Source organism: Uloborus diversus, chromosome 6 (assembly GCF_026930045.1).
Source record: "Uloborus diversus isolate 005 chromosome 6, Udiv.v.3.1, whole genome shotgun sequence".
Lineage (NCBI taxonomy): Eukaryota > Metazoa > Arthropoda > Arachnida > Araneae > Uloboridae > Uloborus > Uloborus diversus.
Window position 1 is genome coordinate 121,781,784 of NC_072736.1, and position 27,759 is coordinate 121,809,542.

A 27,759-nucleotide genomic window follows, 5' to 3' on the forward strand; every position below is an offset into this window, starting at 1 on the left:
TATCCGGAAGTGAAATGTTTTGGGTATTTTTGTCACAAACTCCACGGACTAATAGGAAGGTTCGGTTGCTCTTCTCGAAAATTGTGAAATTTATTGAGGCTTTAACATTGCAATTTAAACTTTTTTCATTTTATTTTTTGGGAGGGAATCAGAATTTGCCGCACTGAAAGCACATTTTAAAGCAATCTTTGGAAACGTTAGACCGCGAATGGGGATATAAGGGAAGGGTTAAAAATGGAGCCCCCAAAATTGCTGTTTCAGGCTGTTTTTGGCCAAGTTAAGAGAGAAAGGGCTATTAAATGGCTCTCCTCCGAAAAATTTTCAAACTTGAAGTCTTGAAAATGCATTTGAAGCTTTGTGACAGTTGTAAGGAGCGCAAAGGTCGGGGCTCCGGCACGGAAATGTTCTTAATGAGAAACTTTAGAAACGCGATTTCAGGGTCTCTTTGGGTTCTAAAAGGGAGTTATGACTTCCTTTCGGATCCGTGCTTGAGCGATTCACTTAATGTTGACAAACTCAGAAGTTGTTGCCCAGGTTACGAGCAATACTTACTGAGATCCGGTACTGCTATATTACCAAATTTGGATGATTCTCTTCTTTGCTGATAAAGGACGATAAGATAAAGAAGAATACAGTTGATTAACCATGCTGCGATTTATGAGAAGGAAAAGTTGTGCATCGAAAATTATTACTTTTGATGTAAATGTAAAAGGCTTTGCATAGACATTTTATTGATTAAAATCTTTTCATTATAATGAATGACTAAATGTGAAACTCATTGTTTAAAGAAATATTGTTGATATAAAAGAGTAATATTAACTCATTATTTGAGTTGTAAACAAGTGCTTTTATAAAATGTACATAAAATTCATTCTGTCTAAATGAAAATTTTGTAATCAAGGACTAATCAAAGCAATTGTCGAAATAGATAATGTTATCCCAAAGTTGAGCAATAAATTGCCCTCCCTTTGAGACTTTTTTCCTCTTACTCTTGTTGTCACTTTTCTTCCAAAAAAAAAAAAAAAGTGTTTTTTTTTTTTTTAATAAGGTGGTTTCCAAGAAACTTTTTTAACCTTAAATGGTAGATCAATCATGTAACGAAAGCTTATGAAATTGATTGCTTCCTCTCCTATAGTAAAACTTTTGAGTGAATAATAATAAAAAAAAAACCCTTAGGTCCCGTGATTTTACACTGTAGCTTCCCTCAGTCTGTATATTCAGACGAAGGGAGTGAAAAAAACAAAGAATAGTGCAGAGATGTCAACAAGAAAAACACATGTTTTGTATTAGAGCAGTTTTATTATTATAATCGTACCAAAACTTTACAATTCAAAGACATTTTTTTTTACCTCCAGTAATATATGAAAGTCTGATTTCCTTATTGGGCATCAAATTCGCATCAAAAGTGTGAAATTGCCGCCCCCAAAAAAGTGGCGCCTCGGGCGGCCCGCCCCCTCCTCCCCTCCCTAGCTACGCCACTGCCATTACCCGCTTTCTCAATGTAATTGGTAATTACATATGTATTTCGTAGTTCTTTTCTTTTTTTAAAAAAATACGGTACTTGTCCTGCATTTGATAATTATGTATACATGTGCCCATAGTCTGCTCACGTCTGTTCTTTGTAGGGGCACATGAGAACACTTGAAGATATTTTTTAAAAAATAACACCAAGTAAAGAAATATATCTTCGAAAAATCTCTGAGACTGACAGAAAGAAGACTATTCACATATGGGCACATTTTGCGCTGGGAAGTATATAATACCTATGTTTTGAAAAATTAAGAAATGCAAAAAAACTGCTCACTTGTGCCCCTCTTTCTCCTTAATTACGTCATAGTACCTGGCTCCTAGTATAAAATGCTTACTAAATACAAATGGAATGAAAAATAATTGACGAGCTATTTCCGTTTCTAGCAGAATTATAAATTTAAAAAAATGTTTCTGCGAAATTAAACTATAGATTGTTTTTTTCAAAAAATCGAGCTTCTATCGTAAATATATTTGCACTCGTTTTCTTACGAAAAACGTTTTCATCATGTGAAACAATTGCCAACTGTCAAGAAAGGCAATAAATATGAATTATTCTGCGCTGTGAAACGTTTTTACATACACATCCCTTTTATTTGAAAAGTACATTTTCTGAGATTAAAATAAAAGTATTAATATTTTATTTTTTTAAGTAGTGGTACCAATTTCTAATTTAAATGCAGAAAATACATTGCTTTATTTTTTATTTTATTTTATTTTATTTATTTATTTATTTTTTTTTTTTTTGTGCAATGTCTTTTAATAGTATCAAAATATTTTAAACCAAAATGTATCATTTTTCCTCCCTTCCTCCTTCTCTTTTTTTTTCTACAAAATGGGAATGACCAGTTGAATATCATTTTACATCACCATTACAGTACAGAGGTTAATTTTCTTTTTTTAATTTTCAAATGACATGTTATCAAAAAAGCAAAATGCCCTTTACTCATTAATTTTGTTTGTCTTTTTACACTACTACTTAAACTATATTTAACCTCAAACAATAACTTTTCCGATCGAGCTGCGATCGCATAAGAATGGAGTGCATAAAGGTTTGTCACATACTTTTTTTTTTGAAATGTAGAAACATTATTGTGCATTTTTTAAAAAAATACTTATAAGATAATCTTTGTTCAAACAACAAAACATTAGTAACACAAGTGTTTTATGAAATTACTTAAATGTCGTTACCATCAATGTCATTACCATCCGGGGCAAAAGTTATAAACATGTGGTTGGTAAAGATAAACTGAGGAAAAGGCGACTCTAAAAGCATTATTTCTAACATTTTAGATGATTGATTTGTAAGTGAAATGTTTTAACAATGGGCCATAAGTTTAGTTGAAACTCATTCGAAAAGTTAGTTAATGAGTATGTTGCGCTTGCGTGCGTACTACCGCGCTTTCTACATTGACGAGTACGCAGTTGTCTGTTAATTTGTAACAGCGAGAGTGTGTGAAAAGACTGAGCTAGAGAAGCCACAAAACGAAACAGTCCACTAGAGAAACTGAGTTGTGTCTTTAAGTTAAGAAAATCCTTTTTATAAGCTGAGTTATTAACATAATAGCGTGGTATTAAAACATTACAATACTTCAGCATTTTTAGCATAATTATTTCGATTTTAGATAATAAATTCAACAAATTCAGTTGATTCGTGAGCCAAAATCAAAGAAATACACGAAAAAAAATGCATTCAAAAAGTTCGTCAAATTTTACAAATTTTACACTCAATATCTCTAATATAAATGAAGATGCTTTGTGAACTTTTGCATTATTTTAAAAATACGTATCTTACCTTTTTAAAAAATGTGAAACTGCACCCCTAGTGAAAAGTTGAAAAATTAAAAATTTGGAGGGCAAAATAAAGTTTCTCTAGGAAATTGCCCTCATATACGTATATACATATGCATACTTAGAAACCAAACTACTTGAATATTCAAAATATGATAAGGTACAATCCAAAAAAAAAAAATTATGCTGCATATAGGACTTGTGAAAAAATTTGTTATTTTAAAAAAAAAAGAAAAAGAAAACTAAAGAAGCCCGGAGATCTCATTTATCCACTCAAATATGCAGCTTACACTTTCACTTCATGTAGTTCAATCAGGGTAGACGAAAGTAATTCAGTTAGGTTAAATATAAAGTTTTGGAAAACGTTAAAATATTTTATGACTTTTGTTATTATTACTATTATTACTACTCTTAAGAAAGCTCGTTTAAGAATAAAACTTTTTCTTTTGTGGTGAATAACGGTTGATATTCTTTTTATCCCTATTTGAGTTAAAACTTTTTAAAAAAGAAAAACTGCTGAAGTTAGTCTGGAAGCCATAAAAAGTCATAAGAAAACTAGTTTAGCACATAAGTCAAGTCTTAAATTTATTGATTGTAGAAAAAAATGCTGTTAATTTTCCGTTAAATTTGCATTTTTTTAAAGTCCTGCTTACAAGAATTTTTAAGCTATAGATACTTGTTAAGCCTGTTAGAACTAGTGTTTCTACTTTTATCGCATAAAAGCTAAAATCAAAAATTTGAACAGTTTTTGACCACATATAAATATTTTCCTGTAAGGCAAAATTATTCATTCTAGCAGCTTCTAGTGACTAAAAACGTGAGGAGTAAAGATATAATGAAGAATACACACAGGGTGAGACTAAAGTAGTGACCAAAACTTTACTGAGTGATAGAACAGATCGAAACAAACATTAATGTAACGTATGATCGTAAAACGCAGTGTTTGCGTGTTGCATGCACACAAAACCTTCAACTAATGTATGCAAAATTTGGAGGAAAAAAAAAAAGAAAAATCAGTTCACAAAGTTATTACTTAAAGACGATTTTACGCATTAACTTAGTTTTTAATAAAGGTTTAAAGCGATTGTTTTAAGATGAGGCCGGTATATCTCTACGCTCGTGGCGACGGTAAAACAGTGATCTGTGAAATCTTGCTGTAATGGTTCGTATAGTTGCATAGTTAGTGTGACGCATTTAATACAGTTGTAGACTGTAAATGCCAACAACTGGTTTTTAAGAAACGTTTAAAGTAATTGTTGACACTTACGATCTGCAGAGGTATTACTACGTCATAATAACTAGTCAACGACGAGCCATTCCTACAAGATTTCACCGATCACTGCTTTGTAGTTACGACGCGTGGTCGAATCTTAAAACAACCGCTTTAAACAAAACTAAAATTAAACTAAACTAAACTAAAATAAAAATAAGCTAAAAAAATGTGAAAAATTTTGTGCTCTAAATTTGTGACTTGTTTCCCCTTTGTCAGGTTGTTGCTTTATGTGCGAGCAGCGTGTCAGCATTGTCTTTGCTCTATATTCCTGTATATTCTAGCCTGTTGTGATGTTTTCTGTCACCCAGTAAATTATTGGTTCCTTTTTCACCTGGTGTATGACTGAAAGTATAAATACTGCGTTTCTTCTACTAAAATAGAGGTCACTGATATTTTGTTTTGATCCTAAACTAGTTTTATTAGAAAAATATCTGACCCTAATTTTTTGCGTGAAAACCTGTTATGAATCAAACCCGCTTGCATTAGGCCACTTTGAACCTTTATGCGCATGGATGATTTTTTTTCCCGTCAGTCAATAGAATTGCTCACAAAAAGAGTTTGGCGTGAAGTCTAACGCCCCGGTCGGAGTTTTTTAGTTTTGAGTAAAATGACAAAACGACAAGAGCAGCAGTAAACTTTCAATAGCTTCTGCAGTTTGAGAAACAGCCAGTAGTAACAAGGGGCCATATCTGGAGAAAAAAGAGTCTATTGAACTACATGAGATTTTTTTTTCGCCAAAAACTTAGCACCTTTCTCGCACTTAATTTCAGAGAAGTCGTCAGGAAAATCCATCTGCATCTTTCGAATGGTTTCCCATTGACTGCTACGCTGTTTTTGGCAAAATTTGATGAAGTAATGCTGCTTCCAATCGCATCGTCATTTTTCTTGAAATAAAAAAAATCTGTCAAAGGCCCAACTCACTAACTCAGTCAAACCCTGTTTGCTAGCGACTGACGCTATAAACAGAGGAGGGGGGATTCAAGCATGCGCGCAAAGGTTCAATGTCAGCTCAGGTAAGCGCGCTTGATTCGTATCGATGTAGCATTTACACAAAAAATAATGTCGGATAAATTTCTAACAGACCTCGTATTTAAGGAAACGTTGAGTCATGAGGTTTTACTTTGTAAAATGTTGCATTTTCTAGTTACATTTTAAGTCTGAAGAAATTATTGATTGTGTGAGAGTTTTTTTTTTTTGGTAGCTAGCTTTTTATAGCAGTTTTCTAAATTAAAAACAATATAAAATTTTTATGACTGAGTATAGTTGATTTTAAGTTGCTCTATGGAAACTACTTTTCATTGCACTTGAATCACATTTCCCACTATGCAAAACTAATTGAAGACTTAATTTGAGACATGATTTATCGTAGGCTTAATGTGAGATATGACTTATTAAGATTTATATGTGAGACATTAATTACTCTTAATGGTAGGAAAACTTTTCATCTGATTAATACTTCGTTCAAATGATTTGTAAAATCAGTTTTTAATTTTGAATTGCTATAAATAGAACACACCTAACCTGACAGAATTGTAATGGCTACGCAGATCCTAATCACATCATTATGACGCTACCGGGTTAGGTAGCGTCATAATGAAGGTTTTCCCCAACTATAGAAGATACATACTTTCGAATTATTTTGTCAATTTACAACAAATAGATACAGTAATAAAATTAAATAATAAGAGGTTTGATTAAAAATAGAGAAATTGTTGATAAAAGTTACCGTAATTTAGTTTTTACATTTACAAAATTGTTTCCAGTATTTCTGACGCAATTTTTTTTTTCCTAACTCTATGCTGAAAGTTTTTTAGAAGGTTATTTTTTTTATTCTAGTTTATTAACATAAATTAACTAAATTACCTAAATTAAGTGTTAGCACATAGTTAAACGAAGAAGAACTTGTTTAACAACTTTCAGTTATCATAAAATTTGGCGTACTTATGAATAATAATGAGTACATTATAATGCTAGCTCAAACGATTAAGTTATAAAGATAATCCACTGCATGTTAAGTTCCTTATTTTAAACCTGAAACACGCAGTTTGTTGTTTGAGATGAAGTAATGCAAAATAACCACTACCAAGATTTTATGAATAAGTTCTCAGAATACAACATTCACCATGACTTCCTTTAGCAATAATTGTCGTAATAGATCTCTTTAAAACATTATTCCTTTGTTTTATAGCATAGTTCAAGCTTTGGGAATTTTACAGCGGTTGTAAAGTCTTTTGCCTAAGTACTGTTTCATTTAACTATTATTGAAGCATAAACTTTTAAAATGCAGAAATATTATTCGCCACGCATTTGCGACGAAAGCACTGATTCCACTGTCGCTTGTGTTATTAATTAGACTATTTCTTTTCTGACATTTAACAAGATAGAGGAAGCTGCTGTACCACGGACAAAATTTACTTTTCAATTTTTGCTGGTCTCTGTGAATGGATAATCGATCGGTAAATTTTTCTGTCAGAATCAATTATTTTCTAATTTTTCAAATTTTGTCAGGTGAAAATCTCAAAGCTTTCAACGGTAATTTTTTTAATCACATTTTTTTGTCCGCGGATACAACACCCCGTTCACCCCAGGGATGAGGGCCTTTGTACGTTTGGACATATAAATAAATAATTAATAAATAGGTCTGAGCAACTAAATTATACTCAATATATTTTCATGAGTCATTTTGAATTGTAATACTTCAAACATCCATTGAAAATATCATTAAAGAAAATATCCAGCATAAATCAAAATTTGAAAAATAACGCAATGCCTAAGTTTTTCCCTTTATTTATTTATCCTTAATTTTTAACATCAGTGAACTCTTTTAAAAAATTATTACTCTTAAGAGAGCCTGATATGTTTTTAAACAAAAAATTACCTAGATCATTACTAGTATGGCTCTCTATGTACGTATATAATGACTTCAATTTATATGAAAACTAACTACCCGACGCGCGTTGCTACGCCAACAAAAAAATACATAATTATACTGATTTTCATGACAATCGGTTGAACGGGGCAGAAGTTGCTACTCTGCAGTGCCACCTGGTGGCGAGTGGCTTCAATGAGCATATTATGCACCTTCTCCGTGGAAAACTACATATGTATAGCAATTTTCATAATAATCGGTCCAGGTATCAAGTGAAGCCGTGACTATACTCAAATTTTGTCCTCACGCAGTTTGCAAGATCCATCAATCGCGAAAAATATCAAATAGAAAAAGTTTTAAATCCCCCCGTTGCATGAAAAGCCATAAAACAATAAAGAAAGAATTTATTTGTTCGAACTCGAGAAAAATGGCAACAGCTAACTTCTTATCAATGAGATCTTTCATGCGAATTAATTTCTGCAGCCGATAATTTTATTCGTATTTATCCAATAGATTGTGACTTAAATTGGAATAAAAAAGGAACTATCGATCGGATTTTTTTCGAGCTGGTCTATAAACATTCCCAGTACCAAAAATAACAAACGGTGAAAATTTCAGCCAAATCTGACGGGTAGTTTTTGAGTTCATGGATGACATACAAACATTCATTTTTATATATATAGATTAAAACTTTTAACGAAATTTACCGATTACAAAACATTCAGTTTAGTCAACCCAACAAAAACCCAGAAAAGTCGAATTGAAATGAAAACGGCTGGGATTGACGGTCTGTAGATTCTACAACAGGTGGGGTTCAACCCTATATGTTCAGGCCTTACTTCTATTTCATCATCATTGTCGTTGATAGTAAATTTCGGACGTTGACGATAATGCATCATTTTGAGGTGCTTCACATTGTAAGAAGACTCAGGTGACACCCACGGACACTAAAAATTGCCGTCCGTAGGTACACATGGTTTTATGTGTCCTTGGGTACAAAGGAACGCTATTTTGGTTTTGCAGGCCAGTCGCATCGACAGGACCACAGTTTCACGACATTAAAAATTAGAAACAAAACTTCAAAACATAGAGGAACATGATGCCTGCAACTATAATGAATAATATAATCCTCAGAGTACGAAAAAAAAAATTAACTTTGTTCCTACTAAAACCAAAAAGTTGCGAAGGAATTTTAAATGTTCGTTTGATGACGAACGTTGAAACCTCCTGTGGAACTGGAGAGGGCTGAGACACACATGTTGAACCCCCCGTCCGATTTTTCTCGACAGCACCCGGAACTTTCCGATCGACATCCGTAGGTACAACCGCCCGTGAGTACAGCAGCTTCCTCTAACGTAAAAAATAGCATAATTCTCTAAGCTGTACAGTAAAGAGATTCGTTAAAGAAATGAAAAGTATAAAACAAAAATCCAGTATTCATTTGAATTTTGACTTCTCAAATTCGATCGGACATACTGCAATAGGACCCTACTGGTTGAGTGTCTGGTTTTTACAAATGGAATGGGATGGGAATGGTGAAAAAAAGTGCAACCGTCATATTGTGGCTGGTGATTTTCTAGAATTCTTAATAAGAGACATATCCGTAAAAAAAGAAATGGAAATTAGGATTTTTTGTATTAAGGATAAATATTTTATGGCCAATATCCACTAGTATATTTATCATAAAGATTATTTACAGCGTATAAATGTAATTTTATTTCTTATAAACCACCCATCAATCTCACATTCTCTCATTTTGTAACATGAAAAGAATTTTTTTTCCCTGCTTGAAGATCAGTGAAATATATTTATCGTCAAACAAACAATGAAAAGACATCTCGCAAGAAGTCGTTTTTCGCCAGAGAAAAGTCTTTTTCTTCAAAAAAAAGTTACATGTTTCTTGGATTAAAAAAAATAAAAGACTAATTATATGAAAGTAAAAAGGGAGACGATTTGCAACTATTACCTTAAAGAAAAAGTTTAAATAAATCGCCAATTTTAAAGAAAAGAAAAGATAAGAAAAATGCCTCAAATAACAACGTCGTAAAATGTAATTATTTAAAAAGCGAATTTGTGTTAATCACTTACGTGAAATTAATTTCTCTTTTTTTTTTAAATCTTGTTTTGCTGAAAGCAATGTATTTTGCCTAAATGATAGCTTCTTCGTTTTTTATATGTTTTAAATATGCTATTAATTTACGTAGTAACCTTTAAAACGGGGTTGTTTCCTTCAGTCAAAAGTAGTACTTTTTGTCACTGAAATTGATAGAAAGAGCAAAAAAAAAAAAAAAAAATAATAATAAAATAATAATAATAATAATATTTATAATAATAACATGCACCCAGAAAATACTTTCATCTTCCCAACAGTTATTTTTTAATTATTTTTTTTAAAAGTTCGATTTTGGGAACAAGGCGTGGACGTCACAAATGATGCTCTTTGGCACAACTTTCTATCGCGTTTCCACGTTATGATAATCAAGAATCGAATGAAAATTGTGCTCTACGTTTGCTATCAACCATATCGTTGCGAATTAAATATTTTGTTCTTTGAATGGCAACACTGAATGGCATTTCATCATTTGTGATGTCATCGGCAGAAGTATAAACAATGAAAACGCACCGATTTAAGTAATTTTTTTAAAAAATCAAACTTAAACAAATTAATTAGAAAATGGTAAGATCCTGTGTTTTTAAGCATGGTCTTTCAGAAAAAAATACTTTTGAAATTTTGGAAACGATCAGATTTTTGTTTAGGCGCAAATATAAAATTTAAGTTAGTCTATTACACAAGCTTGGAAATGCTCATGTGCAAGAAAAACTTTATTTTGTGTTTTATTGAGCAAGTACGAACTGCTTATTGTTTTCATTTGCTTGTTGAGCGGCTTCCTTTGTCTACCGGAATCCACTCCTCCTGGGCGGTTGCGTCCCTATCCTACACACACACACACACGCGCGCGCGCCTACGTTCACATACGCACACACAAGCCTGAAACATACACACACAAGCCTGCAAACATACACACACAGGCCTGAAAACATACACACACGCAGGCCTGATAACACACACATGCCTTTTCACACACATAGACACACTCTTCTACACGTACATACAGGCCTGTAAACATACACACCCACACACGTCTACACACGCACACACAGACCTGCAAACATGCACACCCGCACACGTCTACACACGTACACACAGGCCTGCAAATATACACACACATACGTCTAAACACGCACACACAGGCTTGCACACAGATACACACACGTACTTACATACACACGTGCCTGCACACCCGCCCACCCACCTACACACACAAGACACTGAGAAATTGCTAATTAAAAACTTAAAACCGCTTTTCCTTATGCTTTTGTGAAAGATTTAGAATCACTCGTACTAAGTTTTGTGGTAAAAAATTACTGCTTATCAGGTTCGAACGCAACATATGATTCCATGAAAGCACTCAATTCATCATTTTAGAATGTTTAGTAAATGATGTAGTGTTCGAATCATTTGAAATTCAAATATGCTTTCTTTATCCAGTCTGTAAATCCATGAATACAGCTGCCGGAACTGCACTAAACCTTTCCGTACTTAATGGATCGAAATGGAATATTTCTTGAAATAGCAGACATGGGCGCTTGTAGAATTTTACGGAAGGGGGTGCACCTGCATGTAAAACACTAAAGAACAATATGTTTGCTTTGTTTTTCATCTTTTAATTATATATTTTTAAAGTTTACATTAATTTTTTTATTTGCACTTTATTTTTTTATTTTTTTTTTTAAATTACTTTAAATTGAATTCTGAGATTCATTTTTATCTTTGTTAAAATTATTTAACATAAAAAACTTATTTCTCTGGTAACAATATTTTTGTAAGTTGTCCTTTGCTCAAAACGAATTTAATTTTAATTATTTCAATTAATAATTATTTGGAAAAAAATAAAATTAATAAATATTAGAACAGTATGAAAGGAATATTACTTTCTAAAATTCAATTTTTTTTTCAAGGCAGGAGTGTGAGAATGCACCCTCTTGCACCCCCTGACAGGGCACCCATGTCGGTAGAATATACTTTTAGAAATACCAGGCAATATTTCAGGAATACATATTAAAGCAGAGTTACAAATGTGGTTCTTTCGCTCTTTATAAAAACCTGATTCTTTCAAACTGTGTCTGAAACTCGTGGAAACTCCTTACACGTTGTCAAAAATCCTAGCACTTCAAGGTGCATCTTTCTACATTTCTAAAACAAAAATTAAACACCAGAAAACCTAGTTGACTAAGTGTTTAAGGTGTCTAAGGACCCTTAACCTTCAAAATGTTCGATTTTTTAATAAAAATATAGGTTATGCATAGTTTATTTCTGAACAGTTTGATACCTTATTTATTACCATATGCAAAAAACTTTTCAAGTTATCGTTAAAATGCGTAAACTTTCCCCATAGAGGTTTATGTTTACAGCAGCTGTTTAAGACTCTCAGGTGCCGGTTTCCCGGTTTGCGTGCATGATATTTTAGAAAGTTTTTATGTATTTCCGTAAAACTTTTCATGCATGTTTGCCTGATTTATTTTTATGATCTGAACCTAAATTTTAACTAAAAATGAAAGTTAATATTAACAAACAAATCGTTTCACCCAAAATTTTGTAAAATTTTGATATTAACTTATAACATTTTTCAAAAAAAAAAAAAAAAAAAAAAAGAAATAATTTAAAAAATAAATAAATTTAGGTTCAGATCATACAAATAAACAAGACAAACATGCACAAAGTTTTACGGAAATATATAAGAAACTTCCCGAAATATACTGCACGCAAAACGAGAAACCTGAGAAAAAGAGGCTTAAGAGCCATTGTCTGTAAGAATCAGGCAGTTTACGGCATTTGTGATTGTTGACATTTTTAATTTTTCTTATTTTCACATATGTTGTTCCTTATCAGGAATGTAATGTTTGTGCAAAATATGAGCTTTGTCTGCCTTACCGTTTTTGAGAAATTAAAGTTTTAAATTTGGGGGGCGTGGCACATTTTTGCGAGTTTTTCAAATTTGCCGATTTTAAAGTTCTTGTTGCTTTAAGCGCCCCTATAATGATTTGGATTTTTAAGTTCTATACTATTATATGGTCTTCTTAGATACTATTACAGCTGTCAAATCGGTGTCACTACGAGGGCGACGGCCACGAACTCCGTTAAAAAATGACCGAAAATGAATTTTTTACTACATTCAATGCCAATTTTCTCAAAGCACCTTCATGATGACACCAACGTTTTTACATAAATTCCTAGCTACACTTGCATACATCAAAATTATGTAATAAAATTGGTGTCACTATAAGGGCGCCAGAAGATATTGGAACTTTTATGAGATAAATTTCACAAAAATACAAATGTTTAAAACCTAACTACTACTCTCGCCCTCATAGCAGAGATCTGAAACTAATTAAGTTTGATAACCAACATGTTCGTCTAACATATGAACTAAAAAAAACGGTGTCACTCCTATTACTTTCGAAAATATAATCGTTCGAAATTAGTATGTTATGCAGTTATTTAAAAAAAGACTTTTCTAATTCGGATGGCTTTTCGCACGGTTTGTTTTAAACTTTAATATACAATTACAGTAGTGACACATAAAATAATATGTTTCTAATGCTTTTTATAAAAAAAGCTTTATAAAACGCATCAGAAACACAGTAAATCGATATAGGTACAGACGAACGTATTGTGTAATGTGCATTATAGGCTAAAATAGTCGCCAACTCTTATTGATATCTGGTAATTTTGTAGCATTAAAGCTTGGGAAAACATGGTATCCCGAAGAAATAGTAGAAGTTGAAAATTTGCAAGTAAAGGTCAAATGCATGGTAAGAAGGATTGGAATAAATAAATTTATTTCACTGGAAAAAAGGAGAGTATTGGTATGATAATCTAAACATATAATGCACAATAGATCCACCAGTACCTATATCAGAACGAGCATTTTCTATTCACGATAAAGACGCTCTTACTGCCCAAAGCTGTTTATGTTAAACGTTAATTCTTTTTAATAAATTAAAAATAAATATGGTCAAAAACACTATCTGGGTGGGATAAGATTAAATTAACAAAATACATAAATAAGCAAATAAAATAAATTTTAAAAAAATAATAATAAATGAAAAAAATACACCACAACATACTAGCTTCGAATGATTGTATTTCCAAAAGTAGTAGGAGTGACACTAATTTTATTAGAGCAAATGATAGACAAACATGTTGGTTAATTAGTTTCAGATCTCTGCTATGAGGGGACTAGTTGTATTAGATAAGCAAATGGTCAACTTCTACTACTTCTCCGGGATACCATGTTTTCCCAAGCTTTAGTGCTACAAAATTACCAGATATCAATAAGAGATGACCGTCTTTTTGAAACAAGGGTGATTTGATTTTTTATGTTTTCTTTGTTTTAGTCTACGTCATCCTCAAATTAAGTTCCAGATTCTGAATGCTCGCTATATAATATGTTATGTTTATTACTATTTAAGACATTATGTTGTAAATAGTTGCATTTTTAATATAAATAAAAGATAAAAAAATTAGTATGGTTGAAAAAATATGAATATTAGTACGACTATTTTAGCTTATAATGCACATTACACAATACGTCCATCTGTACCTATATCGGTTTACTGTGTTTCTAATGCTTTTAATAAAGCTTTTTTTATAAAAAGCATTAGAAACATATTATTTTAGGTGTCACTACTGTAATTTAATATTAAAGTTTAAAACAAACCGTGTAAAAACCCATTCGAATTAGAAAAGTCTTTTTTTAAATAACCCCATAACGTACTAATTTCGAACGATTATATTTTCGAAAGTAATAGGAGTGACACCGTTTTTTTAGCTCATATGTTAGACGAACATGTTGGTTATTAAACTTAATTAGTTTTAGAACTCTGCTATGAGGGCGAGAGTAGTAGTTAGGTTTTAAACATTTGTATTTTTGTGAAATTTATCTCATAAAAGTTCCAATATCTTCTGGCGCCCTTATAGTGACACCAATTTTATTACATATTTTTGATGTATGCAAGTGTAGCTAGGAATTTATGTAAAAACGTTGGTGTCATCATGAAGGCGCTTTGAGAAAATTGGCATTGAATGTAGTAAAAAAATTCATTTTCGGTCATTTTTAAACAGAGTTTGTGGCTGTCGCCCTCGTAGTGACAGCGATTTGACAGCTGTAATAGTATCTAAGAAGACCATATAATAGTATAGAATTTAAAAATGCATGTCATTATAGGGGCACTTAAAGCAACAAGAACTTTAAAATCGGCAAATTTGAAAAACACGCCAAAATGTGCCACGCCCCCTAAATTAAAAAATTTAATTTCTCAAAAACGGTAAGGCAGACAAAGCTCATATTTTTCACAAACATTACATTCATGATAAGGAACAACATATGTGAAAATAAGAAAAATTAAAAATGTCAACAATCACAACCTGCCTGATCCTTACAGACAATGGCTCTTAAACAGCTGCTGTTAACATAAATTTCTATGGGGAAAGTATACGCATTCTTTCGATAACTTAAAAAAATTTTTGCGTCTGGTAATAAATAAGGTATCAAACTGTTCTGAATTAAATTAGGTATAACATTTTTTTTCTAGAAAGTCAAACATTTTGAAGGTTAAGGGTTCTTAGACCCCTTAAATAAAAATGTGAAGAAGGAATAAATAAAAATTAGACTGCACTGTTAAAAAGGTTCCAAAACGGCACTAATTACACTAGTCAACATCAAAAATGCATCCGGCTCAAAAATAGCTACTTCCGAAGTATTTTGCCTCACTAAACACGAAAATTACCATGAAACGTTGATATTAGCTCTAGTTTTCAACATACAGAGCCAACCAGGAGACTGAATACTCACTAATGCTCTTTTTTCCTGGTAGATAGAAACACCCCCAATGGGACTGACCGTCTTCTAAGCTTCGACCCCAGGTTGGGATAGAAACCTCACTACATGAAAACCGTAATGGACTTCAGGAAATTTAAATTATCGGAAGAGAAATACTCACAAAACGAGCCTCTCGTAGATCCACTCATTTCTGATTCCATCCATGCTCATTCTTCTGGGATTAGTGTAGAATTTTGTGAAAGTTGTGTACTAAGACAACTTTTCAATACCTTAGAGGGAAATTTTTAAAATATATTGAAGCTAAGGTTGCTAAGGTTAAGGAGAGAATTTTTAACGACACTTCGAATAAGCACAGTTATAAAAATAAGTTTTTGAAAAAAAAAAATGTGAGGGTCGAAAGCAGCACCCAGGAAGCCTTTAATGGTGTACTACGAGTATTTTTAAGCAACAGAGAAGACGAAAACTTAAAACATTTGGTCAAACAATCCATACGGAAGTTCTGTGACCACTGATGAATGATGTGTCTCTGACACTCGATTTTGTTCACTTCATCCAGGATATATTGTTCAAAAACTAAAGCTATGAGCAGTGAGCATGAGGAAAGGTTTCACCAAGATATCTTTACAATGGGACACATATCAGGATCATTGGACTGAGTTAATAATCACCAAATGCTGCTGAACAATTACACGAGATAGTGCTTCTTTGCGTCCAAAAAGCAATAAAAAATGAAGCGTTTGCAGAAATAAGCCAAAAGCAACCAATGCTTTCCGAGAAATAAGCGTTGTTTAGTAAAACAGTGCATATTTAATAACATTTATTGCGCAGGATGTTTTTCCCTTTTTAAAATTACCTTTAAATCAATGTGTGGTTGCTGTGCATCTACCTTCAGTGGGCTTTTATGTATCTTGAAAACATGATTGATAAAACAAATTCACTACCAAATTTGTTTTTCTCAACCCAAAATTAGTAGGAATTAACTATTTAAAATCAGGATGCAGACAAAAAGTTTTTTTGTTGACTAGTGTTATTTCCGTAGAACGTTTCGGGATTTCACAGGTTTTTATCTATTTCCTGTGAAAAATCAAGTATGTCTGTCAAAATATCTCACTGTTGTGTAAAATATTTTTAGCTACCAGTTTAAAAATTATCTAAGCATTTATTAAGGGCATATAATTCAATTCGATTACAACGTGCCCAGTTTGACTAAGTCTGGATTTCATAACTATGCAAGAATTGCAGGCAAGTGAGATGCCTAGTAATTGCTTGCAATTCTGTCTGAGCTGTGGCTATGGTAGCAATAACGCTTTGCAACTTTCTTGGTTCATCCGGAAAGTGCCAAGCTATGATTTTATACCTACTGAAGGTTTCTCTGAAGGTTTCAGAAACATGGCTGGTTTTAACCAGGGAGGTTTCTGAAAATCCAGGATAATTACAGGGAGGTATTGAATTTCAGTAAAAAACTTTCCCGTGTTTTCAGGATTTGTTACGGATACAAATTGGGTTTATTAGCTGCACATTACTTTCCAGGAACGTTTCTGAGTTGTTTTTACAATGTACATCTTTATAAATAAATAGCCACTTCTGTGTATATGTATGTATGTCCGGGGTAATCTTCAAAACTACTGGACCGATTTCAACCATTTCTTTACCATAGATAGCTACATTATCAGGGAGCAACTTAGGCTATAATTTATTCCTAAAAAACTTAGTTTAAAAACGTTATGATGTAAAACAGTAAATATCATGTAATTTCCCCATTAAATGACTAAATATAAAGCCCATTCTTACGAAAATTCGTTGCCTTGCAACAGCAATATTAAAAGTAATCATAATGAAAATTTTGAATCAAGCCTTCACCGGAGCAAAAATGAATTTAAAGTCATTTAAACATTTGGAAACTCAACTTTTTGCACACTTAGGGAAACATAGAGAGCTTTTTTCTTTCCTTTTGTGTGTGTGTACTATTTAATTAAATAAAGCGCACGGTTTTTTAGTGATCTTTGTTTTTGTTAGTTCATATTTTGAAAATTCTTCAAATTTTTATATGCTTCAATTCGTGCTTTTGTTTCTAAATGTATACTCGTTCGGTCTTCATACTTATTGTATTTTAATTGTGCATAGAGTGGGTTTTTCCAAATTGTTCGAGTTTTTGTGGTGTGTTTTTATGTATCACGGCATAACATTCGCTTTTTTTTTTTTTTTTGAATAGCAATGAAAAATATTAATACTTGGTTTTTAACTTCGACAACCAGACATTCTTCTGAAAGGGCGATAAGTTCCAATCTCATCTTCTGTATGGTCCCTAAAAACCTTAAACTCGAATATCTCAGTCAGCTTTGGTCTCACAAATGTGAAGTTTTTTGTGTCAGTAAGTTTTCAATGGAGATTATTTCTCTAAACATTAGTTAGGGGACCTAGGGCCCGTATAAAAATTTAAATATTGTATTTTTTGACTCATTTTTATTTTTACTTCAAACTTTCAATACCTTAAATGAACACCTGATTTTGAACTTTTTTGCAATTGGAAGTATTCATCTTGGACTAACGGTTGCGAAAATAAAGGTCTTGCAGGTTAAAACGGAATACCCTGTATATATTACATTATTTCTGTTCATTTCTTTCTTCGAAGTATATAAAGATTCTTGAAATGGCCACTAATGAAGCACTGGCCACTACTGGTTTACCTCACACGGTTTGTCCATGAGGCAATTTAGTTGAATCAGCTTTCGTATTTGCTACTTAGTACTGCTACAACCAAAAATCTCTCCCACACACCAAAGAAGCATCTGGATGCTCTGATGCACTACACTACAGTAAGTGGACAATTCTTTAAACAAGGTGTTTCTTAATACACAAAGACTGTACTATTGACCCTAATTTTTATTAATCTGGGCATTGATTTTTTTAAATGGTAGAAAAAGTAATTTATTAACAATTTGAAAAACAAGAACGCCAGGCAAGACGTCTGTCTTTAACGGCGGATATACACTGGTGGACAATTGCTAAGTAGAGATCACAATGGGCTTGTAGAGCGCAAGTAAGCGAGTGTAATTTGATGCCAAGGGTAATAAATTAATGTCGGAACACTAGAACATTACAATGACGATAATTTATTGTACTCTGAAATCCAGAAGGCGTTGAAAAGTGTTCAAAGGACGAAACGATCATTTTATGCTGAATACGTAAATGTGAAAAAAATGTAATTATCGTCCCCAGGCGTCCCGACGAAAGAAGTCAATATGGGATATGGCCGTCATTGGAGAGTAATGCAAGCTTCCACACGTCGTTTTCTGCTTTGCACAACAATATCCAGCAGTTGTTGGGATTATTTATCCCGTTTCTCTATTAGCCACGGATGAGGATGTCCTTGTTTATTGGAGGGTGTTTTCGACCAGCAAGACTGTTCCCCAAAGCATCCCAGATATTTTCAATGGAAATCAGGTCTAGAGAATGTACTGGTCATCCAATGAGTTGAATTTTCTTGCTCTTTAGACACTCCTGGACAGCGGCTGTTCGATGACATGTTGCGTCGTCATTCATGAAAACGAATTTATCGCCGACAGCACCACGGAACATGTAAACATGAGGTAGCAGAACAACATCAAAGTATCGCTGGGCTGCCATCGTCTTTTTAGCAGCACATGAGCGACGTGCGGCCATAGATCATGATCCCAGTCCACACCATGACACCACTAGTAGGATATTTGTCCTTTTCTCTTATGTTTTCTGGCCTGTATTCAGTAGTACCAGCACGCCAGATTAGTTGCTGTCCACAATTAGACGACAGACTAAACAGACTGTCATCTGAGAATAGTACACAAGCTCAGTCAACTTCTCTCCAATTGTGATGCTGCGACATCATTACAAACGGACGAAACACTGACTTGTAGACAATGGGGTGCACAAATCAAGCTGTCGGGCATGTAGTCCTGTTTTGTAAACGTCTGGCTACAGTTTTTCGGGATATTTGCTTGCTAGTAGCAGTAAGAAACGGCTTTGATACCTCAGTAGCTGTGTTGCGCCGGTTCATTATTGTTGCTAGCACTATGTACCAATATTCTGCAGATGTTGTACCGAGTACAGAACCTCCCCCGTGAGAGTTGATACACATTCCATTTTTTGAATTGATTTCCGAACCTGCGAAACAACCTTGCAGCTAACGTCGAACTCCCTGGTAACAACTGACACTTTTTGCCCTTCTTCAAATATGACAGCAACACGACCACCCGTAAAATCATCTAAGGTACGTCAGGAAGGCATGCCAAAAATTCAAGTTCGTCAAGTGATTCTTTCCCGTCAAATTTTGCATTTGAACAATAATGGTCGTCACGCACAAAATCCTTTGTATACCTTATCAGCGCTATCACGTGACGAGCATCGTCGTGAGTCTAAATTTTTTATAGGCACAACACGTCTTACCGTATCCCATTCTTATACTAATTTCCATATTTCTTTCCCTTCCATTTTGTGGTTCCTAATGCTTCTGTTGCTATCCGTCCTGAGCAATTGTCCACCAGTGTATTGCGCATTCCTAATATTAGGGTTGAGCTTTTGTTGTATGTTTAACAGACGATTGTGACGCTGATCTGCTCATTTGAGTTTCATGCAACGAAACTGATTTAAGGAAAGAGATTTAAAATTAAAAAAAAAAAACATAATTTTTAATACTTTGAACTTTTTTTTCGGTTGTCTTACTATTCGGGATTGTGCAATTAATTCTTTTTATTAAATTTCTTTTCTTTATTTTCAAAAATAAAGTGTAGTTTGGAGGTACAAAGTGTTTGTTTTGCGAATTACTCAAAAATGAATCAAACCTCGGTTTTTGCTTTTAAATAGTACAGTGAAACTCCGATTTTACGTTTCTTAAGGGACAAGGTTAAAATGTTAAATACGAGAAAAATGAAAAATACGCGAAATGTATAGTCGCAAAACTGATGATGGGACCCGATAAAAAATCGTTTAAAGTGGGAGAAACGTAAACTCTGGGGACGTAGAATTGGGGTTTCACTGTACAGTCGAACTCGCTGAATGAAATAGACATTTTGCCACGGAAAAATTCTAATAAGTGGGATATTCCATTAACCGGGATCAAAATTCCGCATTACATTGGTTTGGTACATTGAAAATGTATGGTAGTAAGCGGGATATTCTTTTAACCGATATTCTAAGGAGCGAGCTCAACTGTATTTTAATCCTTTTATTAGGACTCGACCGATGCATCGGCCGGCCGATGCATCGGCACCGATGGTTCAACTATTTAGCCATCGGCATCGGCGGCCGATGCTAACTTGCAGGAAACATCGGCCCATCGGCCTTAAAAAACATCGAAAAGCCGATGGAATTGGCCGATGTTTTTGAAAAAGAAAGGACCTTTGTTGTTTTACTTTTTAATACAAAGTAAAGGGAGTTATTGTTTTCATATAAAATTGTTTACTTAAATTTCAGTATGAATTTCTATTTTAGCCACCCCTGAAAGAGTTTTTTTATACAGCATTCAGGTACCAAATAAGTTAATTGTTGCGCTGTTTCTTGCGGCTGGATGTACGTATGTATCTCTCATAATTCATAACTCAACAAGAAGTTCTGTCTAGAACTAAACGAGCCTACTTTCCCATATACCCATACTACTTTCTAGTACCTGATCAATCTTCTCACAAATAGCTAAAATCGCAAATTGTTTCAAAAAAATTTTTAAAATATTTTAAGCTTATTTCTAGGAAAAAAATATTCCTCACTCATCTTAAAAAAAAAAAAAAAAGCATCTTTTAAACAAAGCAGCTAATACACTATTTTCCATTAAAAAAATTCTTTAACAGCTTTCAAAACGAAAAAATAGTAATTAAAATTATTAAGCTTATTAAAATAAATACATCATATCAAAGAAAAAAAATCCGTTTCTTTTTCACCTGTTGCCAAAAATAAATGAATTAATGCCATTACCAAAATAAATAAAAACAATAATATCAACTCAAAGAAATAATTTTCATTGGCAAAAAAAAAAAAAAAAAAAAAAAAAAAATCGTCTGCGTATATTTTTATGTAGAAACATGAATGACTTCGAGTTTGTTCGTCGAAAACTGAATGCCTAAATTAAAACTTTAGCGTGAAAATAAAAACAAGTCATATCAACAATAATTATTTCACAGTTAAAACCATAGCTGCGGAGTCGGAGTCAATCTCATTTTGGGATAGTCGGAGTCCGATTAATTATCGGGCACAGGAGTCGAGTCGGAGTCAGGTGCCCCTAAATTGTCGGAGTCTGGAGTTTGGCGTCAAGAGCTGTTTCCAACAAAATTTGTTTGAAGTAAATCCGTCTTCAAGTATGGAATCTGCATTGACATTCAGTTTCCCCGTAGGTGCTAATGTTAAGGGATTTGAACTGTTCAAAATTGAACGGAAAATTGTTCAAATCAAAAAGATATTTTACATACAAGTTTTTTATCAAAAGTTTTTTCCTACAAAGTTTGTTTGAAGCAAATTCGCCTCACAGTACGGAATTGCCTTGAATTTCCCCGTAGGAGCTAATGTTAAGTTTTTTTGAACTGTTCAAAATTAAACAAAAAATAGTTTAAATCAAAAAGTGAAATATGGGAATGAAGTGTCCTCGCCAAGATCTTTCGAACAAAAAAAAAAGTTTGTTCGAATCGGACTATTCATTCAAAAGTTATTAGGGGGGGGGGACAGACAGACAGACCGACAGATAGACTGACAGACAGACAGACATTTCCCCCCATCTCAATACCCTACTTTCAAATTTTTGATTTTTCAATATTTATTTAATTATTTTACTTATTTTTGTTTCTTTTTTTTGTTTTTCGCGATATTTTTGAGATGCATTAAGCCTTCTTTCATGCTTTTTTTTTCTTTTTCTGACTTGTACTGGGAAAGAAAGCTAAAAATGGTAAACTGTAGAAGGCTAAATTTTCGCATGTGGGGTGTGCGTACATTCCAGTTGTGCACTTCACTTTCTGTTTTCGATCGGATGTTCTAAAAAGATTATTTACTCATTTTTTGTGGCTATTAATTACTTATTTCAATGCAAAACTAATACAGCGTCTCAGACTGACGATCATTCTGTGATATATTGCCGAATTGGAGACCATGGGAACAAATATGAGATGGCGAAACCGGTTTTGTTTCATTTTGTTAGATTCCAGTTGAAACGACGATAATTTTTAATTTTTCGATATTTGTAATATGGATCACAGTAATGCAGTCTTTTCTGTATTGCTTCGGCGGAGCTACAAGTTTGAGGCCCGTCAAAATATATTTTGGGGCCCTATTTCTCTAGCACAGAAGTTGTGAAACATTTATCATAAGCATTTTTGTAACTCCTACGGTTCCCCTATGGTTATGGGGCCTCTCGCGCAATTGCAACATTTGCTATATTTTAAATCCGCCACTGCACGTCAAAACAAACTCGGTTGCAATTTTTAAAAGGGTTTTCCTGCTCAATGTTTATGATTATTTTGAACTCTATTTTTTACGATTATTTTTTGTATTTCCGAGAGCATTTGCGTGCCCCTCCTCCAAATCGAACAATTTCTGAAATTAAACTCTAGTCGTACTTCTGAGTTGTTTAAATCTAACACCATTCATAAAATTAGAGATCTTTTTTTCAAGCTTTATCTATTGTTGTCAGAAATTGATTAAAGACGTTTTGAATGGGAACATAATTCGGAAACCAAAGGGACTTTTGAATTTTTTCTTCGAAAGTGCTGAAGTAGATTCAGAAACTCTTCCGAGGCGTTGGTGATAGCGGTTCTGTACTAAAAAAATGAGGCCGAAGTTTAATGTTGTGAGTCACTCCAAAATCAGAGGGTGACCCCCCTAACCCACCCTCGTCGTTTCAAGCACTTCTTAAATATGTAGCGATTATTTATTTTGGTCAAGAAATATCATTTTGCGTATTTCTTACTTGTTTCACCTATATTTCGTAATGCGCCATCTTTTTTGCATCATTAATAGCGATCGATTTTTTTTTATGTTGTAGGAAACTATTTATATATATATATATATATATATATATATATATATATATATATAATAAATGAATAAGTTTTTTTCGTTTTCATCATATTTTTAATAATATGTTATAGAAAGTTTCTTAAGATTTTCTATTATGCAATTTTTTAAATTTCAGAAAATTATTGTTAAATTTCAAAATTTAATTTGAACTTGTTTGTAGTGCTTCATAAAAGATTAAACAATCAAATTGTTCAATATTACGTGTGAAAACATCAGATCAAGTAGTATATGTATTCAGTTATTAACTTGATGTAAATATTGAGTTTGTTTATTGTGGCTGCGTTTTACGAACCTCGCTCTTTTCATGGCTATTTCTTTTTTTCGCAAAATTTATGTCACGGTTATAGCTTTTATGAAAAATTCAAACTTTTCCTTTCATAAATTTTAAATAAGTATAAAAATATTCCTATTATGATTTAATATTGTAATTTATCTGTTCCCTTTTTTGTTTGATTTGATGACTAAAAAATGTCTACGTGCAATCTTTCCACTTTAACTGCGTAATTTGTTGACGGTTTCATAGTTTTATTCTTAATTTTTTTGAATGATTAAACAACATAATTTAATGTTTTTTAACGATGTTTAGTGTACATAAATCCATTCATTATTACAATATTACTGAAATCTTGGTTATTTGTTCAATTTAAAAAAAAGTCAATTGGTTAATAAACAGTCTTTTTGTTTTTCTTTCTTTATTTTTATTTTATTTGTTTATTTTTTAAATTTTTATTTTTATTTTTTGCTGTTGTTCTTTCTCTTCCATCATACAGCAGTCGAAAAAGGGGAAGCATAACTACACCCTATACAGATTGTACGTAGTACGATCCAAAAGTTCGGGGGACAAGCTGTATAAAACCTTACCCAAAATAGTTCACATTACCTAAGCACATCCACCTTCAAAAGGGCACCTTGAGAGACTATGTATATATATATATATACTACTATGTACTTCTGCCAGTTTTCATATAAATCTTGGAAACACTCCTGGAAGCCATTTTTCGCTACTTTCTGTGATGCAGCTTTATCTTCTTCTGATGAAAGAAAGCGGCGCCGATGCAAATGTTTTTTTTTTGCTGGGAACAGGTAAAAGTCACACGGAGCTAAGTCCGACGAAACGTTATGTTATTTGTTTGTCACATCAACGTTGGCAGAAGTGCATAGTCTTTCAAGGTGAGTATTTTGTAGATAGATGTACTTCGGTAATGTGAACTATTCAGGGTAAGGTTTTAAACAACTTGTCATCGAACTTTTAGATGATGCTACGTACGTATGAGTTTTCAACTTAGTATTTCATAACGTTTTTGAGTGACGCAAGTTTACGCGCATGAAGCCATCACAAGAGCATTTGCGATAATTAACTAAGGAGGCGTTCAAAATAGATATTTCGGTCATCTAAGGTAATGCACTAGTAGTGGCCACAGTTAAGCATATTTTATGTCTTTTTTAAACTGTGGGTCTACAATATTAATTCCAATTTTTTAGCTCAATGAACGTATTATAGCCCAACTATTCCTCAACTATTCCCCGTCCCATTTTCCAAAAATGCCAAAATTTCAATTTTTTTTTAAAATTTTTTATCCATTTTTTCCCAAACTTCAAATTTGATCCAATAGTGGGCACTCCAAAATCTGAGATTTTCAGTACTGGCCACATGCATGAGTCAGCAGTGGCCATCTGACATCCTTTCCTTAGAATTCACATTACTCACTTTAAATTCAAATAACTGATGGATAAAATTGAATCAATATGATAGTTACATTAAGTACCAATATACTAATCACATTTTTATTGTACATTTCTTTCTTCAAAGTACTACGTACTTAGGATAAAATAAAAAGTTTTTAGTAGAAAATTTGTATTTGTATTTTTTGTACGCTAATGTAAAAAATAAAGTAAAAGAAAATGAATGTACTTATATATAAGTATTCTACTTATGAACTTTGGTAAGTATGAACTAAATAACTATTATCACTTCGAAATCATCTTTACTAATAAAAAAGCTGAAAGTCTGTCTGTCTGTATATCTGGATCTTTGTCTATCTGGATGTCTGTGACGCGCATAGCGCCTAAACCGTTCGGCCGATTTTCATGAAATTTGGTACAAAGTTAGTTTGTAGCATGGGGATATGCACCTCCAAGCGATTTTTCGAAAATTCGATTTTTGTTCGTTTTCTATTCCAATTTTAAGAACATTTTCCTGAGCAAAATAATAAGATGGACGAGTAAATTGCCAAGTTATCATGACGTGGAATAGTAACATGGGCAAGCCAATTGGCGAGAAAGTCACCATACATTATTTGTAAATACATAGGCGAACCAAAAGACCTTTTAATTTTTCTACTACGAGCAAAACCGTGCGGGTACCACTAGTTCATAAGAAAATAGTAAGTACTCAATTCAATGTAATTCTAGGACAATTTGTTTCCTTCAACTTACCAAGTTATATAAATGGATATAGGAAATTGGTAGCAAAAGTTTTCAATACTACTAAAGGCAGAGTGTCCATGCACCTAGGAAGTCATGGATTTCGGCTATGATCAAAAATGGTCATGGAAAATCATGATTTTCGGCAAAAAGTGCTCAAAAATCATGAAAATTGACAATTGGTCATGGATTTTGAGTTTAAGAACATGCATATTTATCGAATTCTACACATTAGCTTAAACTTACGCATCTTGGCCATTTTTTACGCTATTACGTGTTAATCCCAATTTTTCACACATTTCTAAATCCGATTGCATCCGCTTTTTTAATACACGCTCATTTTTCTTTTCCTTGTGATTTTACCTTTTTGACATTTATAATTATGTATTTAGCATTATTTATAACCCTCCTTACATGTCTTATTGTGTAGTCCAGGACTTTTAGACTTCCAATTTTGCCGATCGCATTCGATGCAAAAATTTTAAGTCATCCGTGTTGATTCAAAAGAGACTCATAAAAATTATCATTAATTCTCAGCTATGTCTTAAGTTAATAAAGATTTTAGAAAATAAAATTGGTCTCAAGAATTAATTACGGATGTTTTGTACATCGATAAAATACAGAAATCAGGGAATTTTCAAAGGTAATTTTTTTTAAAAAGTCCGTAAATGTTACATATTTCACAAATTCGGAAGTTTTACAACATTTGTAACCTATCATAAAACTTTGGCGGTAAATATTTGGTATTGTCTGGTACATAATTTTTTAAGTACTTTAATATTTTATTTTTTTCTGATTATTTATGCTATTTATTGTAAACATAATTTTAGTAACTACTAATTTATTGCTAGTCATAGATAATTTCGAAAACTACTAGTAGTACCATGCTCCTATTTTTTATTCGGTAAGCTTTGAAATTTTATCCGGTAAGCTGATAATTTCTCCGTTCCCAAAAATTTGAATTTTGGGCGTCCCTGACTATTAGCAGTCATAAATAAATATGAATCAATCGATTATAAATTGCAAAACACATATTTACTGACATGATTTAGACTACCAAAGAGAAAAATTGTTCCATAAACAAGTGTTATAATTGGGAATTTTATATATCATGGCTTTTTCTAATTTTACTGTGTATGACTTACTTCTAATAAGTGTTTTACCTTAAAAAATATCTGTATTTTCAAGAAATGATTGCTTAAATCTGAGAAATTAAAAATTATCTGCTTTGCTTAGAAAAGGGATAACTTCGATCAAGCATTTTACCCTTCCCCCTTTATTCTTTTACCAGCTCAGCAAGCAGGTTGCAATCTCTCTCTCGGTTCTAGTAGAATGTTTCTCCTCTTTTTGTGCTAGCGAGTCAAATACCTATTTTTTTTTAAAATTTTTTTAAAATCTTTTTTTACCAACAAGTTATTTAATAATCCCCCCCCCCCGTCAAATGCGCCCCTAGGCCAGGGTGTATGGGCCTAGGGGATGGCCTGTTGAGTAATCCGGGCCTGTCCATAGAAGAGGTAAACGCACTAGCAGTCGCCACAGTGAAGCATATTTTTGTGACTTTTTTTAAACTGTGGGCCTACACTATCAATTGCCATATTTGAAACTCAATGAGCTTATTATAGCCCTTCTCTTCCTTAACCGTCGCGTTTTTTAAAAATGCAAGAATGTTAATTTGTTCAGTTTTTTTCAAACCTCAAATTTGATCCATTTGTGGCCATTATATAATGTACATGAGTCAGTATTGGCCATATTGCTGTTTAGAAGTGACCACCGGGTGGCCACTACTAGATCACACAATAATATTATGACAGAAATGAGGCAGGTTTTTATGTAAAGAGATTACAACCTATTAAAAGGAAAATTGAGTTGGTTTATGAAAACCTTCCTGATTCAGTAGTGGCCACTCGGTGGCCACTTTTGAATGTCCCAACTTTTTTGGT